Source organism: Pan paniscus, chromosome 3 (genome assembly GCF_029289425.2).
Source record: "Pan paniscus chromosome 3, NHGRI_mPanPan1-v2.0_pri, whole genome shotgun sequence".
Classification (NCBI taxonomy): Eukaryota; Metazoa; Chordata; class Mammalia; order Primates; family Hominidae; genus Pan; species Pan paniscus.
The window spans coordinates 27,504,772-27,528,422 of NC_073252.2; the positions used below are offsets into that span (position 1 = coordinate 27,504,772).

General features: G+C 38.8%; 1 long non-coding RNA gene across 1 annotated transcript in view; it reads left to right on the top strand.

Moving 5' to 3' along the window:
- Positions 1–23,267, top strand: part of LOC130541423 (uncharacterized) — a 64,859-nt gene extending 41,592 nt beyond the window's left edge. The window contains exons 4-6 of the long non-coding RNA XR_008955478.2: positions 17,908–18,336; positions 19,215–19,271; positions 21,310–23,267. This is a non-coding gene — a long non-coding RNA (uncharacterized LOC130541423). The remainder of the gene's footprint in view (positions 1–17,907; positions 18,337–19,214; positions 19,272–21,309) is intronic.
- Positions 23,268–23,651: the final 384 nt, after the last annotated feature.

The window sequence follows — 23,651 nt, forward strand, 5'->3', positions numbered from 1 at the left end:
GGAAAACCAAAACAGCAGGAAGAACTCCACCTCATGCTCAACTTCTAAAATCTCATGTGAGTGTTTATAATGAGCAGAAACTAATTTGTATTCAGAAATCTGTCTTCAAGGGAATATGGGAGATATAGCTTTTAACTTTTTGCAGTACAAGAAGGAAGCTGGTGTAGATGACAAATGAGCTGAACCTCTGTAATTCATCACAGGCCCATGTCAAACATCAGGATTAGACCGCTGCTTCTCACTCAGACTCCAGACTTCCAAAGGCATGGCTGGAAAGTGGGCCACATGATCTGCAAGCAGATATATCCCATGGTATCCCACTTCCCAGGCACTGCTGTTGGGCAGGGAGGAATCTCTGACTGAAGGCCAGTGAATTCATTGCTTCACCAACAGATAACCAGAATCTATCTCTTGGGAATTTGAACTAAGCAGAGGCACATAGCAGAAGGTCTGACTAAAAAGACCAAATTTGAAAGATCAGAGGCTGGGGTCCCCATGGTGGGCCTTGTGTAACATAAGTACACAGAGGCATTTAGGAAGAGAAACAAGAAAAACAGAGCATATAAACAGATACAGAAATAGGCCTCTGAGGAACAGAAAGAGAAGTCTCAGTTTCTGAATTTACCATTTCCAGAGAGGCCCGACTACGTTTAGTTTCCTGCCTTTGGATATTGTAACAACCCCTACTTCTGTGTTTTTCTTGAACTAGTTTGAGTGAGTTTCTGTTCTTTACAATAAAATTGATTCAAGTAAAAAGGTACAACTTTTGGATGCCATTTACTTATATATTAGCATTTTGTTGGGGAAAAATTCCTCACACATACTTATTATCCTTATATGAATTTTCTAGCTTCTCTACTCCTGAAGAGAAGGGAGTTTAATGTGGGTTAAGAGAGGTATTTGGCCAATCTATATTAATCAATCTATCAATCTATCTATCTATCTATCCACTTACTCTAACAATATCAAAATACTACATATGTGTGCACACATACACACACACACACATATGTCTCAGTTTTCCCTTATGTGTATCTTGAAGATAATAAAAACATGTTAGAAGTCCCTCCTCTCCTCCCCATTATCTGTGGAACATTGACTTCATATTGCTTTGGTGACAGATTATAGGGAGCGTTTATCTAGAAGGTGTTTTGTGGTCTGTCTACAATGATGTAAACTGTTCTGCAAGAGATGCCTGGTTCAAATGTCTAAACTGGCTTTATCCATAAACATGATTAAGTTTCATAATAACCATGAAAACAAAATTTTCAATAGGAGTTAATTGTGGCTTGGATAGGTATAAATGTTAGTGACTGGAACAGATGAGCATCTCCTTTTAAGATAATTGCTTGTACGAACAATGAACAAGGACATCTAAAAGCCATTTCATGGGGAATTTTTTCCATTGACTCTTTGCTTGATTTTAACTACATGCAAAAAGCGCTTTAACCCAGCACCTTGGAAATAGTCATTGGGAATGGTTCATCATCCTTTGCTTGGCAGACAGACATTGTGCTTTAAAGTACAAAAACCTGATCTCTGTCTCCTCTGGGTAGAGCACATTGTATTTTAAAAAATTTATACCCTCCTTTGTTTTTAGGGAAAATAGCATACTTAGGCCCATCTGTGGTGTCAATTACAAAGAAATGTCTGCAGGGAGACGGCCTTTCAGAGATTCTGGAAGGCTAAAGGTAGAGATACTGTTCACTCCCTGTTGAAGATGTGGCCTTTCACAGTGTTGGATGCTGTTGGGAGTGATCCAAGAACCAGCAGAGCCCAGTGTTTGTCAACAGCCTCTTCTGTGGATATGTAGCTTTTCTGAGATAGCAATGAAAAGTAGCATAGCAAGGTGTTTATTTATTATTATTATTATTTAATGTAGATAACATCATTGGCAGCTGAATTCCCAAGATCAGAGAAAAACCATGTGAAACCTTCTGCATCTGTAGCCTTTTGTGTATCCCTTGCTTACCCTCTGATTTGTGTCTGGTGGTGTGTTAGACAACAAATGCATTTGCACTCATTTTTAATCATTGTGGTAGTTGGGTTAATTTTTTCTGAATGTGCTGTTTTTATTGAACTGCACAAGTCTGCAGATTTATAATGGCCAAATCTGCAAGGACTATAGGCTTTCATTGTTTCATTTGTTTGTTATTGGCCAAGTTCTTAGCAGAAAACAAAAAGAATTCTCAGTTGATACCTAACTATAAGGGAAGAAAGAGAGAGATTTAAACTGAGTTTTGGGGAATATTCTTGGGCAACGCAAAAACACAGATGACATTATCATGGGTTCTGCTTGCAGGGGAATCAGAAGAAAAATGGTAATGATCTTAGTAAATTGAGATTTTAAAAGTTGATTTATCCTTCTTGCCATTTTAATCCTTTTTTAATTTATATTTATTTTTTAACATTTGGGATATATGATATGTAAAAAAATATTCTTTTTCTAGGTAACACAGCTGGGAACTCATTTATGAAATATTTGATATATTCAATAAAGACAGACAATGATTTGCTTAATTGTTTTGCCTTAATGCAAATGGTTCAGTACAGAGCTTTGATACATAATCTACACCTTTGTTTATGTGTCCATATAAAACTATGGAAATCTAGTATTAAGCAAGTCACATTTCTCATACTTAATGTGTTTTAAATAAAACAGTTTTTACTTTTCCCAAAGTTTCTTGGTCTTTTCTAACCAGTCCTTTATATCATCATTTTATTAAAAATAATTGGATGAACTATGATAATGAAGCAGGCTTATGAAATGTCTCTCCTGCCTTGAGTCGTTCACTTGCTTGCATGACTTTAACCTGTTTTGAAGGCATATTAACAATAATTAATAACCTCAAAGGAAAAGGTGAATAATAAGTAGCAAATTTAAACAGATGGCATTATAGCTAAAATGTGTGCAGTAGGAAACAGAAGGGCCTGGTACTCAAGAGAAGATAATTTTGAGATATTTTCTTTCTCTTGGTATATTGTATAACTGAAACACTCTCTCATGATAGGCTTTGAAGAAATCCTCTTAGTTTAAAACCTCTGATAGGAATGCCCAAGTGGGATTCTTTAACCACAGACTCTGAACTATATCTCCTGATTTTTCTATAGAAAAATATCAGTGGGGATTTAATAAAAAAAAAAGAAGATTAGAAAGAAATATTTTCTGACATGAGTTGTTTTAACAGAATATGGAGAAACTGGGGTCAGACTGAGGAAGTTCAACCCCTTATTGCTCTCAAAAACTTGAGAAGTTTTCTGAGGTTCCTGAAGCATGAGTAAAATTACCTCTTTTTTTTTTTTTTTTGCCCGTCAGTCACTGTTTAGTAATAAAAGCACCTGTGATTGAAAATGTCATGGCAATTACTAGCTGGAAAATTCTCCTAGAAGCTTGTTAATAACACTATTATTACATTAAAAATTACCAAAGTGATATTTTTGTTACTTTTTTTTTTTTTTTTTTTACTAATAAAGACAATATAGTCTCTTCTTTTAATTCATTGCATACCTTACAGATAACAAAGAGTAAAGGGTGACGGTCAGGTAATATGTATGAAAACACAGACTGCAATATGTACAGAATATTATTTTATTATTTTCTTTTTAATTTAACAAGCAATTGACAAACTCTGCGTGTGACATCAGTTCTAATTCTTAGACCCCAAAACTTACACAATAATTCTGACCATGAAAATGAAGCAAATTGAAAATATTTTATGTCATTCTTAAGAGTATGCTTGGAAACATCTTCCAGTAATGAGCCAAAGAGGCTAAAGTATCAGTATTTTGGCCTTCAGGTTAAAACAATTTAGATTTCTTACTTTCTTTTCCTTTTTTTTTTCCTGATCCTGGAAACATCTGGGAAGTTAACAGAGAAAGCCTTCAGCCTTCTCTAAATGTGACAGAATTCTTGTCTTGGTTGATTAGAAAGTTGAGAACACCTTTGCCAAAGGTGATTTGCACAAGGTCCCTGTAGGCTAGTACAAGTCTCAGGGTAAAGAAATGTTCATCTTTGTGGAAGCTGATTCTAAAATATCCCTGAGGAAAGAAGAACAAAGGATCCAGACAGATGAAGGAGGCCATCTGGATCAGGCAAAACAAGCAAAGAGAGGACTTGAGACTTTCCATTTCAGGCACGTTGCTGAAGAAACTGGCATCCGGCTTCAGAAGTACCTTAAAAAATCAGAGATAAACAACTAGGAAAAGCCACATGTGCCTTGATATTGTGTATTGCACTTATGATAGAATTTAGGAAGGCCTTTCACAGCATCTAGGCCTATATTATTACTGTACAGATAAGGAAACTGAGGATAAGTTCAGAGTTAGGTCTAGAACACATGTCTACCAGCAGATTTCACATTGCAATGCAGAATTAGGGATAAGAGAGTAAAATATTCAATAAAGTATTTCTGCATATGCTGCCCCGTTAAAGATCAGCCATTATGCTCTAACGAAGTCCAATTGAAGAAAGATAACTCAGAGAATTTGAGTATTTGAAAACCTTACTCATGAGTGTTCAAATGTGATAAGGCTTGGCTCTGTGTGCCCACCCAAATCTCACCTTGAATTTTAATAATTCCTACATGTCAAGGGCAGGGCCAGTTGGAGATAATTGCATCATGGGGGCAGTTTCCCCCATATTGTTCTTGTGATAGTGAGTGAGTTCTCATGAGATCTGATGGTTTCATAAGCATCCGGTATTTCCCCTGTTGGTACATTCTCTCTTTGCCTGCTACCATCCATGTAAGACCTGACTTGCTCCTCCTTGCCTTCTGCCATGATTGTGATTAAGCCTCTTCCTTTTGTAAATTGCCCAGTCTCTCGTATGTCTTTATCAGCAACATGAAAATGAACTAATACAAAATGATAAAAAGATCTCTAGACAACAAGAGGCCAGATACTAACAAGGAGTCACCAGTTGTCTGAAGTTCTTCTGTGGTTCAAATTCAAGCTAATGCTTGAGTACTGGACTCAAGCAGGGGTCCTGAGAGTTCTGGCTTAGTGTAGGTATGAAGCCAGACTTGCCACAAGCCTGCAGGTGAGGGGTCAGGAATTTAGCATCCTTGGGTTTTGCTGAGCTTTAGAGCCCGTGCCAACAGAATGTGCTAAAGCATCAACTTAAAACTATTGGTCTGAGCAGTAGAAATTGAGTATGAAGCAACCAGGTAGAAACTGGATGCAAGAGAAAGAAAAGCTAGATTAAACAGAAGGTTATGGGGTGACATTCTAGAGACTTTTAAAGGACAGCCTGATGCTGTACCAGGTGGTGGAGAAGAAAATCTTCAGGGTGCTAAATCAGTCTAGACTTTATTGTTGGTGATCATTTCAGAGGAAACTGAGTTAGGAGATGAAGGAAGTGTGGTGGGGAATATGTGTTAGAAGGTTTGCTTTGAGGCTTGACTTGGGAAAATGTCCCTGGTCCACTGTGTAGGTGTGAGTCGAGGTGATTAGAATACAAGACGATGACTGGGAAGAACTGTTGACTGTGCCTTTTTCATTCAGACAATAAATATTCATGAGCATCAATTTTGTGCCAGGCACTGGAGATACAACAGTGCCCATGGCAGAAAGGGCATCAGTCTTGATGGTGCTTATTGTATTTAGAAAATGCCATAAGCAGATAGATACATGAATAAACATAAGTACAGATGTAAAATGAAAGAAATAAAAATGGGATATCACAAGGTGAAGAGTTTTTTCAAGAAGATGGTGTGGGAAGGTCTATCTGAATAAACATAAGTACAGATGTACAATAAAAGAAATAAATAATGGGGTATCACAGGATGGAGAATTTTTGAAGTAGAGGTTGTGGGAAGGCCTATCAGACAAGATGGTGTTTAATCAGATGAGAAGCATTGATCTGTTTTAGAAGCAGAAGAAAAGCATTTCAGGCATAGAAAAGAGCAAATAAATAGGGACTGAGAGAGGAAAAGTTTCACGTTGTTCTAGGAACTGTCACAAGACCATTTGACTGCAGCATAGCAGGCATGGGGGAAAATAGCATGAGGTGAGTTTGGGAAGGCAGCCGGGAGAAGTTTGTAAGGCATTATGGGTCTTGGTAAGTGTGGTAACCACTCTCCTGAATGGTCCCCAATGATACACTGTGTGGTCCTTTTGCACACTTTACCAGGATTAGTCTTTGTTACCAATAGAGTATGGCAGAAATGGTGGTATGTGACTTCTGAGATTGGGTTATAAAAAACAATGTGGCCTCTCTCTCTTTCTCTCTATCCCTGTGTGTGTGTGTCTCTCTTTCTTAGATCATTTGCTCTGAGGGAAACCAGTGGCTATCTTGTTAATAACCTTATGAAGAGGTTCACCCTGTGAGCCTCACGAGTAGGCTTGGACATAGGTCCTCGAGCCCTAATCAAGCCTTCAGATCATTGAAATTCCAGCCAACAGGTTGATGGCAACCTCATGAGAGATCTGAAATCATTCAGCTAAACCCACTTCCAGATTCCTGACCCTTAAAAACTGTGTGAGATGAAAAATTGTTGTTGTAAGCTGCTAAATTTGAGGTCATTTGTTACCTAGCAATAGTAACTCATATTGTAAGGACTTTGGATTTTCTTTAAGTACAATGTCCTTTAGAAAAAAAGGAAAGAGAGGTCTTGGAAACTGTCACTAACTTGAAGGTTGACCAAGTAACCTTTTGAGATAGTGTTCAGTGATGATTTGCTGGACCCCTTGCCTTTAGACAGTGATATATTGTCTCCTTGTGTTTAGAACTCTAATACCAATAGAATCAAGAAGTTGTTCTATTTGCAGTCTCCTTGAAAACAAAAGCAGGACTACATTTAAAGCTGTAATAAAATAATGTTATTCTATTCAGTCCCAAATGTTATCCTCCCTAGACACTTGGTACATCATTGTCTACTCTAATCCAATTCAGTAAGCATTTTTAGAGAAACTTTTTTTTTTTTTTTTTTGAGACAGAGTTTCACTCACTGTGTTGCCCAGGCTGGAATGCAACAGCATGATCTTGGCTCACTGAAACTTCTGTCTCCCAGGTTCAAGCAATTCTCCTGCCTTAGCCTCTGGAGTAGCTGGGACTATAGGCATGCATCACCATGCCTGGCTAATTTTTGTATTTTTTTTTTTTTTTTTTTTAGTAGAGATGGGTTTTCACAATGTTGGCCAGGCTGGTCTCAAACTCCTGATCTCAAGTGATCCCACTGCCTTAGCCTCCCAGAGTGCTGGGATTACAGGCGTAAGCCACTGTGCCCAGCTGAGAAACTTTAAGCGACAGTTCTGTGTTTAGTGTTGTGAGGCCAGGCCTATGGCCAGAGTCACAGTTCCTGTCCTCTAGTTACTCACAATCTAAGGTGGAATTGGATTATTTTATATTCTGTCCAAATTGGTGCTCTCTCCCTTCTCTTCCCTAACACTTGATTCTTGTTTATGATAAGGATGCTGAAACTGCAGAACACCAACAGACGAAGACTGGTCTAAGGATTTTTTCTTTCTTTTTTTCCTAACAAATACAAGTACTATCTGTATTGTTTCCAGTCCTATGTAGAAATTGAGATTTTCTGACCTGAGGAGATTGGGTCAGGAGTTTATAAGCTTTCTTGTTATTAAAGTGGTGGTAAGTGGGTTACTCTGAAGCTTGTAGCTAAGTCCTTGTTGAGGCAACTGGTGATTAACCTAAGGTCAGGTCCATTGTCACATCCAGTCACTCTTTTATATTACCATACTTAGGGCATCGAGAGACAAGCTTTACCCTAGTTTTACATACCATAAAAAGCAAGTAAGCATGGTTTAAAAACATGCCTTGAACATCTACATGCATCTCCTTTTGTTGCAGATGTTCTCTCTCTTTTTTTTATTCATCACCACAATTCCTCCTCTGCCCCCAATCTGGCCCCTGGTAACCGCCATTCTACCCTCTGCTTCTGTAAGTTTGAGTTTTTTAGATTCCAGATAGAAGTGAGATTACCTCGTATTTGTCTTTCTGTGTCTGGCCAAAAGTCTCTCTCTTAGTGCTATACAGAGATCTCTACATACCTTCCTTTAGAAAAGTAGACAATGAATACTTTCTCTTAGTTCTTTCTGATATCTAAGAGAAGCAAAAAACCATTGCCTGGCAGTGACAGGATATCTAGGAGAAACAAAAACCATTGCCTGGCAGCATCAGGCTGATTATAGGAATATTTTTTTCCCCAAGGGCCTCCTAAAACACAAACACACCCAGAACAAATACTAATACAAGGCAAAACCTGATAGCTGTGTCACTGAAGGTGCATATTTCAAGGTGCCTTTGAGATTTGGGTACCTCATTTTGGAATTCTGAGCAGTCTTCATAGGCAGGTCCATCATCTCGGTGGAGAAGGAGGTCAGCTGGGTGCACCGAGGCAGAACTGACTGGCTAAATTGCCAATGGCCGCAGAATGATCCAGCAACAGTCTGAAGCCAGGAGGACAGAAACAGCTGTATCCAAGAGGCATTGAAATCTGTCTCTAATTACATTCGCCCAATAAAAGCTTGGTTATTTACCATTGGAGAGATGCTTATAACAGCATTTACATCTTTCATCCTTCCAAATAATTTTGCCAGGTTTTTTTTTTCTTCCCCTAGGTTTGAAGGGCCAAATGTTGAGAAAGCACATTTCCAGAATGTCCTGTTTTTTGTGTGATGCAATGTAAAATCATCTAGTAATTTCAGATGCTAAGGAGGGATGTCTGCTTCTTGAAAAAGAGAGTGAGTCTGTTCACCAGGACTCCACTGTGTCTGTGTTGTGGTCCTGGGAAGATTAACCAGCCACAGTTCTTCATTTATCTGATGGCAGCTAGCCCGGGTTAACATTCAGAGTGAGTCCTAGTGGTAGAGGTTTCCACAGTCCAATGGTGCATAAGTACTATTCCATTAGTAGTGGGAGCAACATTTACAGGTCAATAAAGACTTCATAAAGTGCTTTATATGCTGATGTCAGCTAGCACCTAGCACACACGGGTAGCCATTAAACTGGTGGGTTTGCTGAACGGAGTTCATTTTCAGAATCTTTTCAATGAGACGTTCCTAAACAGAAGTGTTAGCACAGCACACAGGAATTGTACTGTTTTCTGAAGCCTCAGTCTTAGCCCAACTGCCTGATTGTAATTTGAAAAATGGCATTTAGCAGTTTCTATATAGATAGCGTAATGGTTACTATGATTAGCTTCAGAACCAGGCAGACTTGAGTTCAATGCCATCTTTGTTTCTTACGTGATGTAAGCATGAGTTCTTTAATCTTACTGAGCCTGGATTTCTGTCATGTGTCACGTGGGGAGAATATTACAGCTAAAGCAAAAGGAGAATGCCTTTTCACTATTCTTGATTCCAAGGGAGACATAGTCTTGGCTTTGATAATATATGCAAATACTTAGAATATTGTCCAGTTCACATTAGGCATTCCATAAGTGGCCATTATCATTATTGGAAGTTATTCTGACTCCCTGTGTACTAATTGGGAAATTGAGGGGTGGCTGATGTTATTGCTGCTTACTCTATGACTTGTGAGAGAGCAGAGTTAGACATAGTTCTTGCTTTTCAGTCTGATGTGGTTTTCACAGTTCTTATTTACCTTAGATGGCTTGGACTGAAAAAATCCATGTAGGAGGCATCCTTGCAGATCATATATTAACAAAACAAATAGAACAAATTTCTTCTTTTTCTCTTAAAATAAATACTTTGTATAGGCCGAGCTACCCACTCCTTCTTTTATTCATTCCCATCCTTTCTCAACCCACGTAGGCCTAGCTTTCAGTTACCCATTTTTGAGACTGGGGACCTGTCAGTCAATATCTGCTCACCTCACATGCTCCAGTTTTCGTCCATTAGGACACAGAAACATAATTAAATGGTGAGTAGGAATAAAACACAGAATATATTATTTTCTGTTTCGTTTTGCTGCTTAATTCCTTTCAAACTCATTCAGCATATTGGTAAGCCTGAGAAATAGGTGACTAGGTGATTAGATCTCATTTACCTCGTCATCTCTGATCAACTGACAATAATTTTCTGGGACATTGTCTTCTGAAGGATTTTCTGATTATGAGTGTAGGTTCAACAGTGAAAAATCATAGTGGCCAATTTAAAATGATTGCTATGGGTGCAGAAAACGAAGGAGAGGTGGTGGCGTTGGTACCAGGTATTCCATCCGTGCCTTAAGATACTGGGTTAACAGCAGCGTGAGAAAGTCTTTCAGAGCAGGAGTCATTGCTGATCCATCTTGATAAATCCTAACATACATTTGGTGCTTTGCATTTTGTTTTTCAGATTTATTTATTTATTCAGCAAATATTTGTTGAGTGCCTACAGCATTCCAGGAACCTTGTTATCGAACTAGAAAAGTGTGTTCCCCTGACAATATACAAGCTGTAGTGAATTCAGTAGTTTACCATTTCCTTTTTCTATCTCTTCTTTATTTCATTTCTGAATTTCGTGTCAGTTCGTGCCTTCATTATCTTGACCTGGACTGTTATAACCATGGTTTTCTAGGGAAAAACTGAGTACCCCACTCCATCAACTGCCCGAGGTCTTAAAGCACATTTGTAAGTTCTCCCAGGGGAGAGAAGAAGCAATAGTGAGGGAGAAGAGAAAGCAAGGAAGGCCAAGTGGTAGAAACCAAGTTGAAAAGTACTGCCACTGAGAGATTACTGGGAGAAAAAAAAGAGTTTATTTGGAGATGGTTTTCAAATAACCACAGATACCAAGAAAGACAAATTTTCTCTTGGAAAATTTCTCTTGGAATTTGGTAGATGGGCACACCCACCTTCTTATTTTTATAAGCTGTAAAAGCTTATGACTGTGACAGTCTCCTAAATGGTGTCCTAACCATCATCTTACACTATCCATTCCATCCTGCCCACTGTTTCTAAATAAGTTTTTCAAGATGTGCACCTCCAGTCATGTCACTCCTCTGCTTAGAGCTCTTTGATGGCTTCCATTGCCCACAGTAGAAGTTTTTGTTAGAAATTATCAATGCATTGTAAACTGTGTACCAAATATCTGCTATTAGCTGAGTTTCAGTGTTAAAGATTGGGAATAATTTACTTTTTAAGGTAAATTTTACAATTTTGAATTCCATTATTCTTTGGGGTTGTGAATGATCAGCAGCCAATCTTTTCTAAGTTGTGGGCTACACCATGTGGCATTTCCCACCAGTGCTTGTCATGATGTCATTGTTATTATTTCACTCAGAATCTGGGATTGTCCAGGCATATGTATTCAACATTTCACCATCAACTGTCATAGATTTTGCAGTAGAATAGCCTCTAGCTGATCAAATAAAGTCCAGACTTTGTAGAGGCTTTGTGATGACCCTCTATTCTCATCTTGTTTATCTCTCTAGACAAATCTTTGAGAGTTCCACCTCTTACTCTGTCAAAAATGTTTTTCTACAGCCCCTCCTTCCAATCAATTTAATAAACCCCTCAAATATTTTAAGATCACAATTCAATTCAAGCATTACTTATAAGGTCTACCTTGATCCCTTCCTCTCTGCTTCTGGTAGAATTGAGTGATCACATAATTGCACAATAATTAAAAAAATGAGGACACCTGCCTCTTCATTTCTCATTCGTTTCATCAGATCCCAGTAGAAAGTACCTATTGCATCAGTTAGGATAGTCAGGGCCTGCTGTGAGAACAAACAATCCTCAAATCTCAGTGGCTTGCCACAACAAAGGCTTATTTGTTGCACCTGGTTCATGTTCATTGTGAATTGGCTGGCATCTTTCTCTACACCATCATTCAGAAATTCAGGATGAGTCAGAGTCCACTGTCTTAGACACCGCTGGTTATTGTAACAGAGGAAAGACAGGGTCTCACAGAGGCTACTCCATCTCACTGTTATTTGTATTTCTGATTCATTACTTATAACTATTAGCATGACGCTATTCAAACACACAAAAAAGCCAGGAAACACAGGATTATCTTATGCATGTGAGGCAGAGAGCAAGAAATATCTGGCAAATATTACTTATTATGACCACATTTGCCCAGATAGAAAGCAATCACGGTATTCCCTAGAGTTATGGAGGGGCCTATTTTTCTGGGCACATTTGTGTGACATATATGGACATACTCGGCTGTTCCTTAGCAAAGAAGAATAACTGATAATATACAAGGTGCACTGTATACAAGGTATGTCTCTGTCACACCTTGTGTCTTCAACTCCTACAGCCAGGTTCAAGGGTTGGGGGGTCTAGAAGCTTCATAGAACACATCCTGTTTCTATTTCTATGGATATCCTAGGTAAGCTTTGCATATCTAAAAACTCTTTGTGAACCATTGTGCTGGGAACTTCATATATAACATCTCACGTCTCGTCCAACAATCCTATGAGGTAGATATTGTTTTCTGGACGGGGAAATAGAATACTAGAGAGGATAAATAGCTTGCTCAAGGTCACAGAACTAAAATGTGGTGGAACTAAATTTAATTCCAGCCTGTCTTCTGAATCTGTAACTTTTATTTTTCTTTTTACCTCTGCAGCATTGTACATGAAACCCAGGGAAATATATTAACTTCCTTTAAAGTTAAATGTATTTTAAACTTGTACCCAGTATCATCTGAGGGTGCTCTAAGTCTTGGTATGTTATATTCTGATATGTAAACCACGTTTTGTATTGTTTTAAACATTTATCTGTCTGCATTTTTAAGGGAGAATATCAAGGGTTTATCTTCTTACACAGTCCTGTTCTGACAACATGAGGGCATTTTGTAGTGACAGTGAGTTTTAATTCAGAAAAATGGATGGGACAGTGATTCTCCTGCAGTAAGAGATTTATACATATTTCCTTCTCTCTGTTAACAGGATTTATTCATCAGCTCTGAACAACACTTGCCAAAGGCTTCACTCTCTCTCCCCTCCATCCCCCGAAATAGCTATTGGTATTTAATAAATAATCATTGTTATGACTTAAAACGCTCGTTATAACCAGATGAAACAAGGCAATTGGGTTTTATTTTTAAACCAATGAAAAGGAGTTAGTTTATTGCATCTCTTTCAGAGAGCTTAGGTGGGGGTTTCAGCCACAATGATGCTACTTTATTATGAATTTCTATCAGTTGGATAGACTAAAATTAACATTTGATGACTTCTTCATTGATATCTGACATTTTTTTCATAGGCAGACTCTAATAAAGAAGTCAGTTAGAGCTATTAGACATATTTTAGAAGAATTTTTGGTGCATATCTTCACTTAGATTATGAAATTTAAATCATTGCTGCTATCAGTTTGAATGCTAATGATATAGCCTGCCAGATGGAAACCTTTCATAAATTTTCACTTTTCTCTTACAGTGGGTTGTAAATCTTAAGTAAATGACTTCTTGGGTGAACTATGTTGATGTCAGCTTTAGTGCCTTATGTCCACACTAATTTCAATGTCATAAGTACCTGGAAGGCAGGCAACTCTTAATTAAATGCCATTTTCTTTGTGCATTATTGAGCTAGAGCAGAGTGCAGACTCTCCTTGCATTGTCTGTGGCTTACTGGAGAATAGCTCTGCTCTCGCTTTGTCACAAGTGGGTTCTTTTGGAGCTATTTAAATGCTTTGGTGTCATGCAGCTTCTCCTCTCTCAACTAAAACTGTCTCCCTCAATGTGTCTTTCAGAGAGTAAAACACTGTTTCCTTAGCCTTTTGTTCTCCATTTTGACAAAACACATTCTGTAGGTTCTTGCCTTTTTTAACAATTTTTTTCCTCCAAAAATTGATGTTTTAGTTCTCTTCAGGAGTGCTAATCTCCATATGAGAACCACACTGGATAAAACTCCTTTTTTCCCTATGGGGTTATATCAGTATTCAGACTAAATCTTCTGAAGGACTTTTCTACCAATTATGAAGAGTTCTGATAACTTGTGCCTGCTTATTACTTAGATTTCTTGGGAATTTTTTTATTACAAATATTTTTTTTTCCTTTAAAACTGAGCCAAATTTTGAAAAATATTATCACTTTTTTTTTTAAAAAAACAGCAGACAAAACATAAAATTAAATGAAAGATTGTTCAAATTTTTTATTCCTTGGAAGCCCAAAGGAAAGAGATGATAAAATCACAAGAAAAATACTTAGGTGAGCCAATAAATATTCCCAGTAGAAATCTCAGAAATCCTACAGGTAAAACAACTTTTTCCAGTTATTGAGTTATTTTCTCAGCAGTTGTTTATTTATTGATTTGTTTTGCCATTAGACCTACAGACCAAGTGATAAATGTGCTTCCTCTGTTGTTACAATGTAATGCATTGAGCTTTTCTTGAAGCTTCATTAAAATTATATCTAAAGCACCGATTATAAGAAAATGATTAATAATACAATAACATAGAGCAACTGTTCTGTGGCGCTGCTTGGAGTTGCGAGCTTTTTCATCAACTCTGTTTTGTTCTCTGCTTCTATCCATGCAGGGAAGCAAATGCTCGTCACCATGTTTTTTCATCAAGCAACAGGAACCATCATTCTGTAGAAACAAAGGCACCAACAAAACATTTCCAACCATTAAAATAATTTTCCGACATGGTTTCAGTAATTAGTGTATTTCATTTTCAACAACTATAATTAAACCTGACCTTTAAGCTAATTATATCTTGACATTTATGATTTTAAACTGGCTTTCCCTGTGGTGACAGTGTGTTAGATTCGGGTTCTAATGCACAGTTTTGTACTATTTACCTGTTGTCAAAGGGTCTCTGTGTGGCTCGAAGGGGACCATTTCACCCAGCGTCCTGTTATTGGAGGGCTAATGGTGCCACCAATGGTGCGGAAGGAATATTTTCTTCTACAATATACAGATGATGCTGAATTTTTGTAAAAGTGTTTGGATATAATTACAGTCACGGCAGAATCCCTGCTAGAAAATTTCAAAGAACAGGATGAAAATTAACTCAGAGTCTGAGTGTAGATCAAGTGGTCTTTTTTTTTTTTTTTGCATATAACAAGCTGCCATAGAAGAAAAGTTGAGTCAAAGTGGAACTGGGGAGAGAGGAGAACCCAAGATGGCAGGCCTGGTCTTGTTGGTTTCCAATAAGCTTGAGCAATGATGGGAATGTTCACTGTTTTTTTTCCTTTTGTCTCTCCTAGGCTACTTCCAAATTAGCTTTCCTTTTTCCTGATAATAAGAAGAATAGCTAATATTTTCTAAGCCTCACTGTGTGCCAGGCACCATGTTAAACACTTCACATGTATTATATTCATCCTTTAGCAGTCCTTGGAGGTATGGAATCCATAGCCCCTTGATTTTCTTCAAGTGTCAAATGCCAATACTTGGTGAAACAAGATGTATTTTGAAATGTTAATGTTCATGTTTCTTTTTCCCCATTTGTCTTATGTGATCATCCACTGTTTGGTCAGAGGCATCCATACGGCTTTTAAGAATGAGAATAAACAGTCAGGTTTGCTTTTCTTACTTCCAAAGTGGGTTCTAAGGGAAGCAGTGCCACAATCAGAGAAGTGGAAAGAGGATAGAGTAAGAACTAGAGAGCCAGGCTGCTCATCGCCTCACCTCCTTGCATGAAAGAGAGCTGGAGCAGGGAGGATAGGTGACCTTAGTGGAGGGGAGGCAGGAGAGAAGTGAGTTCATGGGAAATGTGGTGCAAAGCAAGTGAAGACATGTTGTGGGGTGGGTAATAGGAACAGCCAAGCAGAGTACTAGAGAGTACCCTGGAAGCTCAGCCTTCAGAGGCAGACTGCCAGTGGGGAGAGGACTGGCCACATTCAGGCAGGTGGAGGAGCTGTGCTAGTGGAGCCATTAGCCTCATTGCCCTTGTGAGATCTGAACTTTTCATGGAGAGTTGCCTGCAGGTGGCTCATGGATTGTTTGGTAGGAAGATAACTGTGATAAGACTTCATGAGGCCATCAAAAATCTGGGGGCAGTGGGGGTGGGGGGAATTTACTTTTTTTCTGTGGCCTGGGACATACATAAGAGTCTTAAAATATAGGAGGGAGGTCATTACGCTTAGAGAGGCAGGGACATTATGGAAAGGAAAGCCCAAGCCTTATGCTTAGGTGGGACTAGATGTGAAGGGACTCTGTCTTGTAACATGGAAAACGATTTAAGTTCTCACTGGATATTTATTTTTAACAGTGATTTTGGTTAAAAAAATCAAAAATCAAGACTCAACCTGGTGGTTTTCTAATGGTGGGATTAGAGGCAGGGGGATACTTGGTTTCAAAAAGGCATCCTGAACTTGTTTTATATTAAACTCTGGTTTCTACCTCTTTGCATAACTTTAGGATGCATCTTATTTCTGGGCATCTCATTTCTGGGAAGTGAGATGTGTGCTTCACCACTGTGTGTTGCCAAAGAACAGGTTAGATCAAGTGTGTCCACTGACCGAGCAGTGGGAATGGGCTTGGGGTGTAGGATTGAATAAGGCACAAGATAAGCACAAAGATAGGATGTTGTTAAAGAATTAGGACACAGACCTTGGCAAAGCTATTACAACTTTAAGATTGTTCTGTCGTCTTCTCTAGTTTCGTCTTCTTGGAGATTTGGGGCCTCTGTGTGGACTGCAATAAAACAAGTTGCTGAAACATTGTGTGAGGACACCCTGGCCCTTGCTTCACTTTAGGCAGGTTTCAGACAATGTCGGTTAGCTTCCTTTTACTCAATGTACCTGCATAGAAGTGAACCGATGGTGAATTGGTGATTCTAAAGTACTGGTGGTGAGAAAGGAAGAGAATACTGATTAGAATTTTAAAAAATGTTTTAATTTTTACTTTTATAAATACAGGGAGTACACGTGCAAGTTTGTTACATGGACTAGAAAAATACTAACGAGTAAAAATCGACAGCCATTTGAAGTTAGGGTCAGCCCCAGGGATGTGTCTTAGAGTGGTTATTAGGTGGCTCTGTCATGCATTGCTTATTTTGCTTGTCTATCTGACTAGGCTGCAAGTGCTATAAAGTTAGGGCTGATAGTTTTGTTTAGCTTTGTTTTGTTTTTCCACCTGTGTGCTTAGAACTGGTCAAAAATGCTTCCAGATGAGTGGATCCAGCCTTTGGAAAATATTTTCCTCTTCATGAAAGGCCAGTCTATATATGGCCACTCATGCCTCTGTTCTGATCATCATCTTTCTGTTCCAATTCCCAAGAGGAGTCAGTTTCATGAGTTTTGGGGCCAGGGGCTGCAGAAAATTGTAAAGATTTCAAGAGAGCCAACTCCTTGTTCCCTTCAGCATGTCAACAAGGCAGTGTCGGAGAGCTACTCATTCCAGGTGCTGCTACTATGACAGAGAACCCTGGACCACTCCTACTGATGTTGACTTACAGAGGAACTAGTTGGTTGGCCTTGTGGTTAATTTATTCTCCATCTGGGGCAGGCTGTATAGCCTGTATATCCAAGTTCATCTCACAGGAGACAAATAGACTGGACCTATCCTTGCAAGTGTATTGGGTGGGTCAGATGTTCAGCAAGATCCTTATGACTCTAATCTCTGGTAGATTTATTATCTGAGTCTTATAACCCCTTGCTGTCTTGAAGACTATAATCTATATAATGTGTGGTGAGTAAAACAGCTAGCCAGAATGCCATTCCTAACGTGTTATTGGCCTGTAACTCTGCCAAGAAGGCTCAGAAAGTCATAAATCTGATGTGAATTTATAGTGGCAGACTTAAGTGTAGTCAATGACAAGAGAGTCCTGTTATTTTACTGACAGGGGATCACCAACACACTGAGACTTACACATCTGGTCTATTAAGAGTTAAAAGTAACACTGAATTTAAATTGCTTTTAACACAGGATATATCTAAATATTCACTGTGTATTTATTTATCTCTGCAGTTCAGAGCCTTTTCTGACCAAAGTCTTTACATTTCTGTGCTAACAGTTTATTCTTTATCAGTAATGATCTTTCTGGGGCCATTTGATTTGACTGTGCAGTGACACATGATATTTGGATAAACCAGGATTTATTTCCTCTTTAGCTCTGCACATGGAGTTTGGTGACACATTTACAAGAGATCACCTGTGATGAGGACAAAGGTCGGTGGAAAGCTGTTCAAACAGAGAGACTTGGCCTTGAGGAGCCCATTTGAACCTCAACTCTTGACCTGTTCATTGACTGTGTTGGCTAATTGGGTCTTCAGTGCAAAGCAAGAAACAATGCTCAGCTTTGCTAACTGTCTGTGTAGCCAGAACATGAAAATCAATCTACCGATGACCAAAAGGGCATAGCAAACAACATCCCTGTGGAGTTGGGTGTTTTTGGCCTTGGCGTTCCACAGATGTGACCTGAGAATTCACACAACTTACATGAAGATGCAATTCATATAATTAATATGTTCACTGCATGAAGATTTTATTCACCATAAGTTGGGATGGTGAGAGACGGACAGAAAACACAGAAGCCCGAGGTAAGTAGAAATGTGACCCATGAAAGCAGTTTGGGTTCAGCTGAAAAGATTGTGCACATTCTGATATCATTGAATTGTATTCTTTTTTTTTCCCCCATCAGTGAGATGTGAAGGATTTTACAGCTTGTGAAGGAAAATAAATCATATGAACACAAAACAAAAAAATCCACCTCTCTTTGGATACATTCCTTGGTTTAACTCCAAAGAAGTAGCTTGTGTGGCTTCTCCTAAAATGTGTGAAATACCACCTGGCTGGGTCCCAGGGAAAAAACCAACTTGGGGGTCCCTGAGTGCTGAAGTCTCCTGGCAGCTCAATCCTTGTTAGTATTTGAGATAAATAAAACAATTGATCTTATCTGAAAACTGCATAGAAAGTAAGAATGTTTTTATTACATTGAAAATGAAAAAAAAAAGCTCTTGACTTTTTTTTTTTTGATGGAGTCTCGCTCTGTCACCCAGGCTGGAGTGCAGTGGCGTGATCTCAGCTCACTGCAACCTCCACCTCCTAGGTTCACGCCATTCTCCTGCCTCAGCCTCCTGAGTAGCTGGGACTACAGGTGCCCACCACCATGTCCAGTTAATTTTTTGTATTTTTAGTAGAGGCAGGGTTTCACCTTGTTAGCCAGGATGGTCTCGATCTCCTGACCTCGTGATCCGCCCGCCTCGGCCTCCCAAAGTGCTGGGAGCTTTTGACTTTTTTAAAAAACTTAATGCTGTCAGATCCAAAGGAAGTTAAATAAGCATGCATTTGGATTTAGAATCTTGATTAAAGAAATATCTTGGAAATGAGCCCCATAGCACAGGACCCTCTTCGGTAGAATTTATTAGAAAGATCCCAAGTGGCAAGCATCATTTTTATTTTCTCTTTCTCATTTAAGGTGGGAAGCTCTTTGCTCTCTTTTAAGATGCTTACTGCTGAAGTAAGTACAAAACAGGTAAGCACATTTTAATCAGGGGATATTTTCAAGGCTTGCAACAGTAAGTTACATTGGATATATCCAGGAAAGCTTTTTAAAAATCCCCAAACCTATCTCACGTACTTTGTTTTTAACATAGGAAGGGAAGAGATAAAAGAAAATAAAGAAGGAATAAATCGAGTATAATGTGGCAGATGCCTTTCTCACTGCCTATAATTGTGTAAAGAAACAATACAATGCAGTAAAACTCGGCGGATTTTATTTGGTTTATTAGCTCCAACTGCATCTCGAGCTGTCTCACTGCCCCAATTTTAGACAATACATGACATCATAATTGCTTCTGGCATTTTACAGTAATAGATACTGGTGAGAGTTGTCTGAGTTGGTTTTTTTTCTTGCCTCCCCTCACTTTATGCGTACTTCTTTGGAAAACAGCAACCTCTCATTTGCAGTGCATGCACATTTTGGCTAAGATAGTTCTTCACTACGCTGCCTGCAAAGATATTCTGCTCCATTTAAGTTCGAAGGCAGCTTTCTTCAATCCACCAAACAGACTCTTAGGTTCTCCCAATGATGTCTATCAGCTTACTCAGTGTGGTACCCCTGTCCAGGGTGCTGAACTGGGGAGATTAGCCAAATTAACAAAAACCAGGGCAAAAATCATTCTCAGGAAATCCAGATTCCTAAAGTAAAACCTTGGGTGACTTAATAGTATTTATATTCCACAATATATGTAGAGATTTTCTTTTGCTCTGCATGCATGACCTCTGTTATGTGCTGAAGACCCAGCTAACAAACCAGTAGCAGAGAGGTAGCTAAATGAAGTCACCAAGGCAAATGTGAGTTGAAAATTGACCCAAGCACTGGATGACAAGGACATCTTTATAAATATGTGAAGCTGATGCAGGCTTTGACTGCCATGCAGCAGATTAGCATTTTTAAACTGTGTCACAGTCCAAACAGTGCCTGGCTAGAATATTTATTATGTTACTTAATCTTGCTGAGCAAACAGACTATATTTATCAGGACAGGGAAGGAGCTCCCCTTTCAAGGGCCAATTTGTCCAGAAAAGTATCAGATAAACATACATTGTTACAGATGGCAGTGTTAGGGGAGATGATTTTAAGTCTCACTTTTATAGGTGAGGGCACGGAGAACCAGAGAAGGTAAGTGACTTTCCCAAGGTCACATAGCTATTATGTGGTAGTGCTGGGACTAATTTTCTAGTCTTCTGATACCTTGAAAATTGTTCTTCCCATTGAGACAAGCACCCTCATAGCTGGGGAGCAGCCTGCAAACCTATGAACAGTTTCTGCTTTCCTGCAGAGTCACATGGTGATAGTGGTCCTGAGCAACTTTATGTTTTCTCTCTGATATCCCTTAACACTGGCCTTTGGGAGGAATAAGACATATTTCTCCAGGCCTCCTGCTGCCTGAGCCATGATTGGCATACTGTGACATGACTTTCCTATTACTACATTAAAGTGCCTTATGGGCTCATTCCTTCAAGATTCTGCCATCACTTATGGCTGAAAATGATGAGGACATAAATAGTTATATATTGCAATGTATGGCCAGAGAGCCAACTGGAAGTAGACACCGTTCTGAAGCTCCCAAACTCTATATCTATTGTATGCTTCTTACCATTTTCTATTTTGAATTATCATGTTTTCATGTAGTATTGTTCTTTATTGTATTGTAAATGTTCAAGATTGCCATTATTACCTCTGTTTTACAGATGAGTAAACCAGGAGTTCAAAAGACTTGTCTAAGATAAATGAAAACTAACTAACTAATTAGCAGTGAAACAGTGATATCTAGTTTCTATTCTATTCTTATTTCCCTTACCACATAGTTCCATCTCCCTACTATACCTGGCACATAGATAAGAATTAATACACCTATTTTGAATGAATGAGGCCAAATCTGATGTCCACATGCCTTCATTTTCATAATCAGTGATACTTTAATCTCAGGAGTAATGGAATGAGCTTAGCAGCTTCTCCCACAAACCTGCTTTCCAAGCTTTGTTTATTATTATTCTTATTTTTTTTAGGCGGAGTCTAGCACTGTCGCCCAGGCTGGAGTGCAGTGGCGCCATCTCAGCTCACTGTAAGCTCCGCCTACCAGGTTCATGCCGTTCTCCTGCCTCAGTTTCCCGAGTAGCTGGGACTACAGGTGCCTGCCACCACGCCCGGCTAACTTTTTTTGTATTTTTAGTAGAGACAGGGTTTCACCGTGTTAGCCAGGATGGTCTCCATCTCCTGACCTTGTGATCCGCCCTCCTCTGCCTCCCAAAGTGCTGGGATTATAGGTGTGAGCCACTGCACCTGGCCTGTTTCTAATTTTATAAGGAGAATACCCTACCTATCTTTCTTCTCAAAGCAAGTCATTTAAGTTCCAGGAAATTATCCCTTAAGTCTGGCTTTCCTGTGTGTCTCAGTTTCCATTCCTCTCTCCCTCCTGCTACTGTACTAGATCAGGTCCCCATTATCTCTGATCTGCACTAAAATAATGAACTTCTTATGGACTCTCTTCCTGTGGATTCACCTCTCCTCCAGTGTGGTCCTCACAGAGCTGAAGGTTCTAATTCACAAATCTGATTACATCACCCTCCACTTCAGAACTCCCCATTTTTAAGGTCATAATCTTAACTCATGTACATGGCATGCCATGCCCTTCATGAACTGGCCACTCCTTGCTTTTGTAGAGTTATCTATTGCCACTCTTTACTTCTTACTCCACACTCTACTCTACCATTATTGAACTACTTGTCATTTTGCCCCATGGTCTTTCAGACTTCCAAGTCTTTGCATGTGGCATTCCCTGGAATATCCTCCTGCCTTGACAAAGTTGTACCTACATATATGATGTTGTGAAAACACGTAACCAGTTTTTCTACCATTATAGCTCACGTTCTTTTGACAATGTCAAAATTGTATTTTAAAAGTGGATTCTGGGACTTTTGCTTCTGGCAAATAAGATATCACTCATACTTACTGAAATGGTTAAAATCAAGAACATTGACTATTCCAAGTGTTGGTAAAAATAGAGAGGAAATGGAACTCCCATACATTGCTGGCGGAAATGCCAAGTTGGTGTAACAACTTTGGCACACAGTTTGGCACTTTCTTTAAAAGCTACACGTGTCTACTACATGACCCAGCCCTTCTGTCCCTTGGTATTTAACCTAGAGAAATGAAAGCACATACCCATACTAAGGCTGCTACGCCAATGTTTGTAGCAGCTTTATTTGTTATAGCCCCAAACTGGAAACAACACAAACGTCCATCAACGGGTGAATGAATAAACAAATTGTCGTATATCCATGCAGCACAATACTACCCAGTAATAAAAGGAATGCACTATCGACACACTTTACAATGTGAAATAGTATCAAAATAATTATGGTGAATGATAGAAGCCAGACCAAAAAACAGTGCGTATTGTATGGTTCCATTTATATATACAGAAGAATCTCTGTATCTGGGGATTCTGCATTTGTGGATTCAATCAACTACAGATAAAAAATATTTGAAAAAATTTTAAAATGCAACATAAAAAGAATACAATGCAACATAACAACTATTTATATAGCATTTATAATGCATCAGGTATTATCAATAATCTAGAGATGATTTAAAGTATAAAAGAGAATGTGGGAAAGTTGTTCAAATACTGCACAATTTTACATAAGGGACTTGAGCGTCCATAGATTTTGATATCCACAGGAATGTCCTGGAAAAAAATCCCTGAGGATACTTGAGGGGACAACAGTAAATCCAGTAAATCCAGGGAATATAACCTAATGCATAGTGACAGAGAGCAGATGAAAGATTACTTGGGATGAGGGTGTCATGAAGAGGGGATGGGAAGGAAAGGGGGGAATGGATTGAAAATGGGCATGAGAAAACTTATGGTTGGGGTGATGCTTTTTTTATTATTTTAATTGTGGTGATGCTTTAATAGGTATATACATATGTACAAACATATTAAATTCTTCATTTAAAATGTATGTAGTTTATTGTATGTCCTTTGTCCTCAGTAAAACTGTTTTGAAAAACAAATCCTAAAACTTACAAATAATGATTTTTTAGTTGTGAGAATTTCAGGCATTTTGGTGGGTGCCACGATCCTGTTCGGAGCATCTTTTTGTTATCCCTTGTCTATCAATATGACCTAAGAGTAAGGCTTGTCCCAACTATAGCCATTGGCCATTCCTAGTAAAGTATTTTCAGGACTATTTTTCACTTCTGAAGATAAGAAAAGTAAACATCTTGCTGAAAAAATGTAAGAAATATCAGACAGCATCATCTGGGGTTCTCTTCTTGTATTAGTTAGGGTAGGCAAACTGTTTCAGCAAAAATACCCAAAACATCAATGACTCAATACAAAGGA